This window comes from Bidens hawaiensis, unplaced genomic scaffold, assembly GCF_021521415.1.
Source record: "Bidens hawaiensis isolate Kalapana, Puna unplaced genomic scaffold, B.hawaiensis_p1.1 tig00011610_1, whole genome shotgun sequence".
NCBI lineage: Eukaryota > Viridiplantae > Streptophyta > Magnoliopsida > Asterales > Asteraceae > Bidens > Bidens hawaiensis.
The window spans coordinates 446,881-455,712 of NW_027491906.1; the positions used below are offsets into that span (position 1 = coordinate 446,881).

Below are 8,832 nucleotides of genomic sequence, written 5' to 3' on the forward strand. Positions count from 1 at the left end.
TGCTTGTGACCAATGCCCGATTCACTAGGCAACGGTCCACATACTTGTTTACGGTTTGATTTCATTATTCGCACTTATCACGTTATGCTTATTTTATTGTTGTGTCAAACTGGTGATATTCTCACTCAACTTTATGTTGACAAAAAACTCCATTTTATACGCATATGCAGGTTACTTGTATGGAAGATTGAAGCTTGGACACGTAGACAAGACTTTAGGATGAAATCAAGTTAAACTTTATTTGAATTCATATTTGTTTATTTAAATTGGTTACTGTATTTTTAAATGTGTGTGTATATTGGAATTAAATTAATTAATTAGATATTATCACTTTTATACTATGATAGTATCTTCGAGCTGTGAGCAATCGGATCACGCCCCGGCATTTTCGCCTTAGGTTGGGGTGTGACAGATTGGTATCAGAGACGAAGGTTATTAGATAGGTCGTTAGAAATGGTCCTTTACATATGTTAGGAACCCGATACGTGCTTATCTGAACTGCCTTATGTGCTATTTAATAAATTGTTTACAGCTTGCTGATATTAATTATTTTGTTATACTTGTCTTGTTTATCTATTGCACATGCACACATTCCGAGGATACGCCTCACATTCAAAATATTTCTCTAAGCCTTTTCTTTTAGTAGATTGTCTTTTATTGTGGGAAATTCCTTAAGAATTCTCGTGTTTTGTTTTATTCCTTCACCTTGAAGAGTGGGGACATGACAAATGTCGTGCAACCATAACTTCAAGTGGTACCCATAATCGGCTAAACGGTTGCGTGGTAAGCAGAATCGGCTAAACGGTTTTACTTCTAAAATTGTGTTTTTGGTTATTCAAGTTTATTAAATTCGTTGATTCGATATTTAGTTGAGTCGGTTAAATGTCATGTAACGCTCATGGTCTGAACAACTCCATTGGTGTGATAGTTCGTTAATTAGTTGGGTCAGTTAAATGCCATGTACACGCTCATGGGCTGACCAACTCAATTGTTTATTACTCGATATTTGAATTGGGCCAACAAATTGCCATGGAACGCTCATGGGAGGCCAATTCATAAACTTTATGTTGCTTTATTAGGTTGGGCCATTCAAATTGCCATGTAAAGCTCATGGAAGGTCAACTAGTTTGATATGCTTGGTTATTTCATTCTTGGAAAACTTTATAAACATTGATCATTCACTTAAATGCTTATAACACATACATATTATTTTCAATCCCGACTCGTCCTCGAGTCTTCACTAGCACTAATTCATATACACACATACATACACATCCCCATTATTTCATATCAATTCATTCCTACAACTCACCTGTCATCTTATACATTTTTATTGTTGATCCTCCTAGAATGTCTTCTCGCTCTCATCGGCGTAGTCACCGTCGTTCGTCGACCCCTCATGATCGCCGCCTGGCTGCTAGAATCACTAAGGAGTGCCCTACCCGAGATCGTGGCTCAAATGCAAAATATCAACTATAGTGGATCCGCTACTTCGGCTACACTAAACAATTTCCACTACAAGAACTTTACAAGTGCTAAACCCCCTTCTTATGTTAGCGAGGAGAATGCTACTAAGCTCCTCCGCTGGTTTGAACAAATGGAGAACAAGTTTATCCACTATGAATGTCCGGAAGATAAGCGTACTAGGTTCGCAACGAGCGTCTTTGAAGAACGAGCTCTCACGTGGTGGAAATCTTATAAAGCCTTACATGGTGTTGATGAAGATTTGGCTATGTCTTGGGAGGAACTCAAGGATGCAATGAAGAGAGAGTTTTGTCCTGAGCATGAACTGCAAAGGCTTGAGACGGAGTTTTGGGAGCTTAAACAAATTTGTGGTGACAATTCAACTTACTCAAATCGTTTTAAGGAACTTAGCCTGATAGTGCCTCACCTTGTGACTCCTTTGGCTCGTGGTATTCGCAAATACATTCGTGGATTGCCGACGATCTTCCGTGATGCTGTGGTTAGTCGAGACGCTCTCTCCATCGAGGAAGCTATTACTCTTGCTACTTCACTGTCTGATGACCATGTTAGAGATGGAACTCTGCATAGTAAAGACGCTAAACCTACCTTGACAACTCTAAGACCGATTCCTCTACCGATGCTAAGCCCGAACCCAAATCCACTGGTAATTATTCTCACCACAAACGTAAGGCCAACCAACGCAATTATGCTGTTAACAAAACCAACACACCACCCTCAAACCAAGATGCTCCTAACAAGAAGAACTATACTGGACCTTTTCCGTTATGCTCCGTTTGCAACTACCATCACCCGCCTCAATCCCCATGTCGCTTGTGCACTCCTTGCAATCGTTGTTTAAATGTTTTTATCAATTTGCTCATATTTATTATGAACATATAAAAATGTATATATATATATATGTATTATTTTTAAAACCAAACTATAAATAAATATATTAATGTATTAAAAGTGTTAATTATATTTTTACCATCGAATTTTGTTAAGGATTCTAAAAATATAAATTTTATGATAATTATATATTTAAACGTTTATTATTATAGTAGGTCACAACTCATACTTATTTAAACTAATTATTCGCAAACCCGATCTTTATAACAAACAATGACTTTCATAATTAAATGATAACAATAATTAGTAGAGATTAATCGTTCAATCCATAATATATCAATCATAATTGTAACTCAAATCACATCGAAATCTTAAATTCATTAAACATATTACATCATTCGTTCATAATATTATATTATTTAATTAGGATTCTTGTCGATAATTCCTGAAGAACGTGTTTTCCGCTTTCTTGTCGTATACATTCCCGTTTGACTTATTCGCTCAGGTGAGTTTATCATTCCCCTTTTTATAATTGTTTTCAAATGATTTGGGAACATATGCGTACGTATTCGTATTTTTATACTACATATATATTCAAACAAATGCATACGTGTTATTGTGAGTGATTTAATCAATCATACGTGCTACTTGCTTACTTGTGTTACCATTCAATCATTCGTATGTTGGAATTACTATTCAATCAATCATATAGCGGGTGTTCCTGCTAGTGACCAATGGCCGATTCACTAGGCAATGGTTCACATACTTGTTTACGGTTTGATTTCATTATTCGCACTTATCACGTTATGCTTATTTTATTGTTGTGTCAAACTGGTGATATTCTCACTCAACTTTATGTTAACAAAAAACTCCATTTTATACACATATGCAGGTTACTTGTATGGAAGATTGAAGCTTGGACACGTAGACAAGACTTTAGGATGAAATCAAGTTAAACTTTATTTGAATTCATATTTGTTTATTTAAATTGGTTACTGTATTTTTAAACGTGTGTGTATATTGGAATTAAAATAATTAATTTGGTATTATCACTTTTATACTATGATAGTATCTTAGAGCTGTGAGCAATCGGATCACACCCGGCATTTCCATCTTAGGTTGGGGTGTGACAATTCTCGGGTTTAAAATACAAGGAAAATAATTGATAAGATTGGACAGGGGAAGAAAGGAAAAGGAATTATATACTTAAAATGCATTTTCGAGTTACAATAAAATAAAAGAAAAGAAAGTGTTAATTACATTTTTGAGTTAGATCGGAAGGAAAAGATAGGAAAAAAATTATAACTTTACAATTATGTCCTCATAGCCAAATGCAAAAGAGAATTGAGATAGTGTAAAGTAGTAATATTATAATGGACTATAAACTTTCCTTCACAATCAGACCATATTTGGCTGGAAAGTTTTGGAGGAAAAAATACCCAACTTTTCTTTTCATTCTTTTTCTTTTCTTTAAAAAAAAAAAAAAAACTCAAGAATGAAAAAAGAAAAATTTTCTTATTTTTTCTTTTCTAAACCCTTAAATAAAAAACTCAAGAATGCAGTGTAAACGTTGTAATAGTGCACTAATGTGGATTCGGTTGATACCGACACAAATAAAAAAAAAACCAAGCTATTAACATAGAAAACAGTAACAATGCTCGTATAACTTATAATAAACAATTAAAATATTAAAAAGTCCATAATGGTAACAATGGATAATTCGTTCGGTAAAGCCCGATGTCGCTACGGCGAGTCAACGCGAAATTGGTTGGTATTGACTACATTCATTACGGGACCGGAACTAATCCTAGAAAACAAATTTGTCAAATTAACATATTTAAAATAAAAAATAGTGGCATTCGTATAACACAGTGTAAAAAGAATTAACATATTTAAAACAATTTTTATTCGGTCGATAAGACCTGTGTGTTGGGTTATACCCGAGTATTACTGTGGCGAGTCAATGCGTATATGTTTGATATTGGTTATGTTAGTAATAGTACTAGAATTAAGCCAAAAAAATAAATTCCACAAATCAAAATTTAAATAAAAAATTATTTAAAACGAATTTAATTCGGTCGATAAAACCTGGGCGTTATAGGTGCCAGACGTTGTGTCGATGAGTTGGTACAAGTCGGGTATTGGTAAAACCTAAGCGTTGTTGGTCCCTAGAGTTGAGATAGTGAGTCATCACGAAATTTATCAGTTTCGGTTACGTTCATTACGGTACCAGAAATAAAATAAAAAGGTCAGTAAAACCCAACCATTGGTAAACCCGAGTGTTTTTGGCCTCGGGCGTTGATATGGTGAGTGTACGTGAATTCAGTTGGTTTCCGTCATCTTCGTTACAGTACGGGAAATAAAACCAAAAAAATGAATAAATAAAGTTGAGGTAGACCAACGTAGTGACGTTAGTCAGTAAACTCGGGCGTTGTCGGTCCTGGGCGTCGGGGCAGTGAGTCTACCCAAATTTGGTTGATTTCCCTCACATTTGTTATGGTAGCGGAACTAAAACAAAAAAATGGCATTCGATCGGTTTCTGATATATTTGCTACACGATAGCTGAACTAAAAAACAAAATTTGCAGACAAATACGGTGCCGTCAAGTGACTCAATAGAAAGCTTAGCGGCATCAAAGTTTTTAATTATTATATAGTAGTAATTTAATAATATGACAAAAGAAAATAACATTTACAAAACATGAGGCTCATTAGATGAAAAGGAGGGGAGCTTAAATTTAAAATGGGACACAAAGTTCAGTCAGGCCTTTGCTACTGTACATCTTAAACAAATAAAATCCAAAAAATGTGAATGCAAGGTTCAAACTTGAACACACTAATTGGTGTAAAAGTAAACTATCAGTGGAACTAACTTCTCTTTAGTTACTTGGGTTTGTTTTCTCTATTATATAATAAATGCAATAATAATATTATAGGCTCTGAAGTTGATGGGCCTTGGGTTGTAGCCCTCCCCACCCAGCCTATGGTCCAGGCCTGCCTGTGAGGTTGTCAGTTGGAATCCTGAGCTTACTCGGCTTTACGTCTTACCGTATGTTACGCCAGAGAGTTACATTGTTATGGCGGCACAACGACTGTCAAGTGACAATCTACTATATGGTTTCCCAAGGAAACACCAAAGCTAACTCTGAAGTCAGTGTGTGTCCGATTAAAAAAACATAGTTTGGCCAGAGTGGGGCAACGAGACTCTCTAATTTAAGAAATGCGATAGCATAAATAGGATTTGAGAGGAACACATTACGCTACCACTTTGGTTTTTATATGTTATTAGGTTACTATTTGTAACAAGTTGATCATATATTATCTGCTGATTCATGTAATAAACACTTGCATAAAATCCAATACGATTTTTATATGTCTAAAATATTAAATACAAGAAGAAATTATGAATAAATAACAATTTTATTATCATATATTCGTTCAATCTCCATGGATCTATGGAGTTTTCATCAATCTCTTTCGAAACTATAACACAAAAGCGTGTTCTATTAATGCTAATTTTATATATGATATTCTTTTTTTATGTCATTTATAATGAAACATGTTATCATCTTTTGTTAGAATTTGCTATTCGATTAAAAATATAATTACAACTTATAAAATCACCAAGTGCATTTTTTCGTGATTATGAAGAAATTATGTAAAAATACACCATGTATTCGTATGAATATTTCATTAGAAAAATATAATCTGAACTTATAAAACCATTTAATTTCATAAAATATAGGTTTTTTTATATTTAAACATTTAATTTCTATAGATTAATTGAATTTATTTTAAGAATCATATGCATCACACAGGTTCTAAAACTAGTAGATTAATAAAGTCGTATACTTTATTTAAAATTATTTAAAATAAAAAAAATAGAAATACCATTTTAAATTTTAAATCATGGTCATAAAGACAATGTCTATAAGATCATAATGAGTTCAAATGCTCCACAATTACAATGCCATAGAATACAATTGAGAATACCATATTCATTCATAAGTCACACACTTAAGTTATTAAAAGACTCTTGAGACCGTTTTAGCGATCAAGAAAGATGTACCCATCCAAGAACGTAAGTATCTAAATTCGACCTTGCACCCTAGCCTGAAAGCTCCTCAACCACTTGAATTTGTTACCGGATGCAAAGGATTTCTTAAGCTTGTGAGCTGGCGTCGGCAACTTAACATTAGTAGCTAACCCTATCGCTTCAAGAAACAGTATAAACCACCAACAAACGTCAACTTATAATGAAACATGTTATCATTTATAATGAAACATGTTATCATCTTTTGTTAGAATTTGCTATTCGATTAAAAATATAATTACAACTTATAAAATCACCAAGTGTATTTTTTCGTGATTATGAAGAAATTATGTAAAAATACACCATGTATTCGTATGAATATTTCATTAGAAAAATATAATCTGAACTTATAAAACCATTTAATTTGATAAAATATAGGTTTTTTTATATTTAAACATTTAATTTCTATAGATTAATTGAATTTATTTTAAGAATCATATGCATCACACAGGTTCTAAAACTAGTAGATTAATAAAGTCGTATACTTTATTTAAAATTAAAAAAATAGAAATACCATTTTAAATTTTAAATCATGGTCATAAAGACAATGTCTATAAGATCATAATGAGTTCAAATGCTCCACAATTACAATGCCCTAGAATACAATTGAGAATACCATATTCATTCATAAGTCACACACTTAAGTTATTAAAAGACTCTTGAGACCGTTTTAGCGATCAAGAAAGATGTACCCATCCAAGAACGTAAGTATCTAAATTCGACTTTGCACCCTGGCCTGAAAGCTCCTCAATCACTTGAATTTGTTACCGGATGCAAAGGATTTCTTAAGCTTGTGAGCTGGCGTCGGCAACTTAACATTAGTAGCTAACCCTATCGCTTCAAGAAACAGTATAAACCACCAACAAACGTCAATCTCCCACCATTCTAACCCAAATCGAGCCGAATACTCAAATGCATGATGATTGTTATGCCATCCTTCTCCAAACGTAAACATTGCCACCCACCTACATATGCATAAGTTTGGCTTATATCATATATATTTTAAATGATAATATCAAAAAAGTTATGATATTGAATATTTGCAAATAAGAAAAACACAAAACTTAATGGTATACACAAAGCATGTAAGACGCACAAGTTGTTTTTGGAGAGATCGCCGGTGTTCCAAACTTGTCTTCCCCAAATATGACATGGTAAGTTACTGTAATTCTCACACCCTGCAAGCAATACATACCTCACCCAAGTCAAAGTGCCTTTTATGTATAATAAAGTAAAAGAATTCAAGTTTTACCTCTAAAAAGGCACATAGTTTTAGGAATATGCAAATAATGTTATAAGTGATTAATGTAGTTTTAGGAAACATATTATTTTTTAAACCTTTCCAATTTCCATGCATATTACAAATTGTATCAAAGGAAAGACCTACCACAACCCAAACAAGGTACGGAAAACCACCCAAAGCATATACCACAACCGCAAATGCAAGTATATGATATAAATAAGTTCTTCTAATGAATTTATAGAATGCTTGGCTCTTCAGATCTTCAACGTTTTTACGTGCTTTCTACTGGAATTACACCATCTTAAATGATTTAGTTTACGGTAATAGGTAAAAGTAATCAATTCCATATTTGGGTTAATGTGAAGGAAAATACCTTTTCGATAATGTAGCCACTATCAAAGAGCCAACCAATATGACTGAACCAGAAGCCGTAAGTTGGAGAGTGTGGGTCTTTGTCTGATTCAACGTATTGATGATGTGTTCTATGTATGCTCACCCAAAATATTGGGTCTCTCTGGCATATAAAATTATTAATACACATTTAGTAAGTCATGACTATTTTAGAAAAAACAAAGAGACTAAAGAAAAACCTGAGCAGCTTGAACCCCGAAGTAAGCAAATGTGTATTCGAGCCATTTAGGTAACTTGAGACTGTGGTGTGCTAGATTTCGATGATATGAGAGAGTTAAACCAAGCATCCCACACAAAATGTAGCCCGAAAATGCTGCCCAAAATGCGCCCCAAGTAAATGTGAATGGTGCGAAAGTCGTTAGAAAGTGAACAAATACTACCCATATAACCGTTACGATGTCCACGATATTCCATTTACGTCCACAAAATAGGCTCCTCTTTCTTGTCACCACCACATCGGACATCAATATTTTGTTATGCCCGGGTTCCTTTTCACCCTCAATACCAAATGTTACCGAATTTCTCATCTTTGTTTGGAGAATAAAATTACATAGCCAGTGTAAGTATATATAGCCACATATCATTCATTACGCTTTAAAATAGTTGTTGAAACACATGTAATGTTGTGGGCCGACTCTTAACCATTTACATGTGAGATTAAACTAAAATGGTCTTTTCTTTTCTCGTTTACCCTACCTACATAAAAATGTTACTATAAAATTAATGTTTTTAATAGTTTATAATAAAATATGAAAATGCATATTTACCAAAAG

General features: G+C 33.6%; 1 pseudogene across 1 annotated transcript; it reads right to left on the reverse strand.

Moving 5' to 3' along the window:
- Window positions 1–7,156: 7,156 nt before the first annotated feature.
- Window positions 7,157–8,588, reverse strand: LOC143538346 (palmitoyl-monogalactosyldiacylglycerol delta-7 desaturase, chloroplastic-like; annotated as a pseudogene). The gene is made up of 5 exons (XR_013136237.1): window positions 8,239–8,588; window positions 8,022–8,162; window positions 7,793–7,933; window positions 7,502–7,583; window positions 7,157–7,370 (listed from the first exon to the last, which is right to left on the reverse strand). The product of XR_013136237.1 is annotated as a palmitoyl-monogalactosyldiacylglycerol delta-7 desaturase, chloroplastic-like (transcript).
- Window positions 8,589–8,832: the final 244 nt, after the last annotated feature.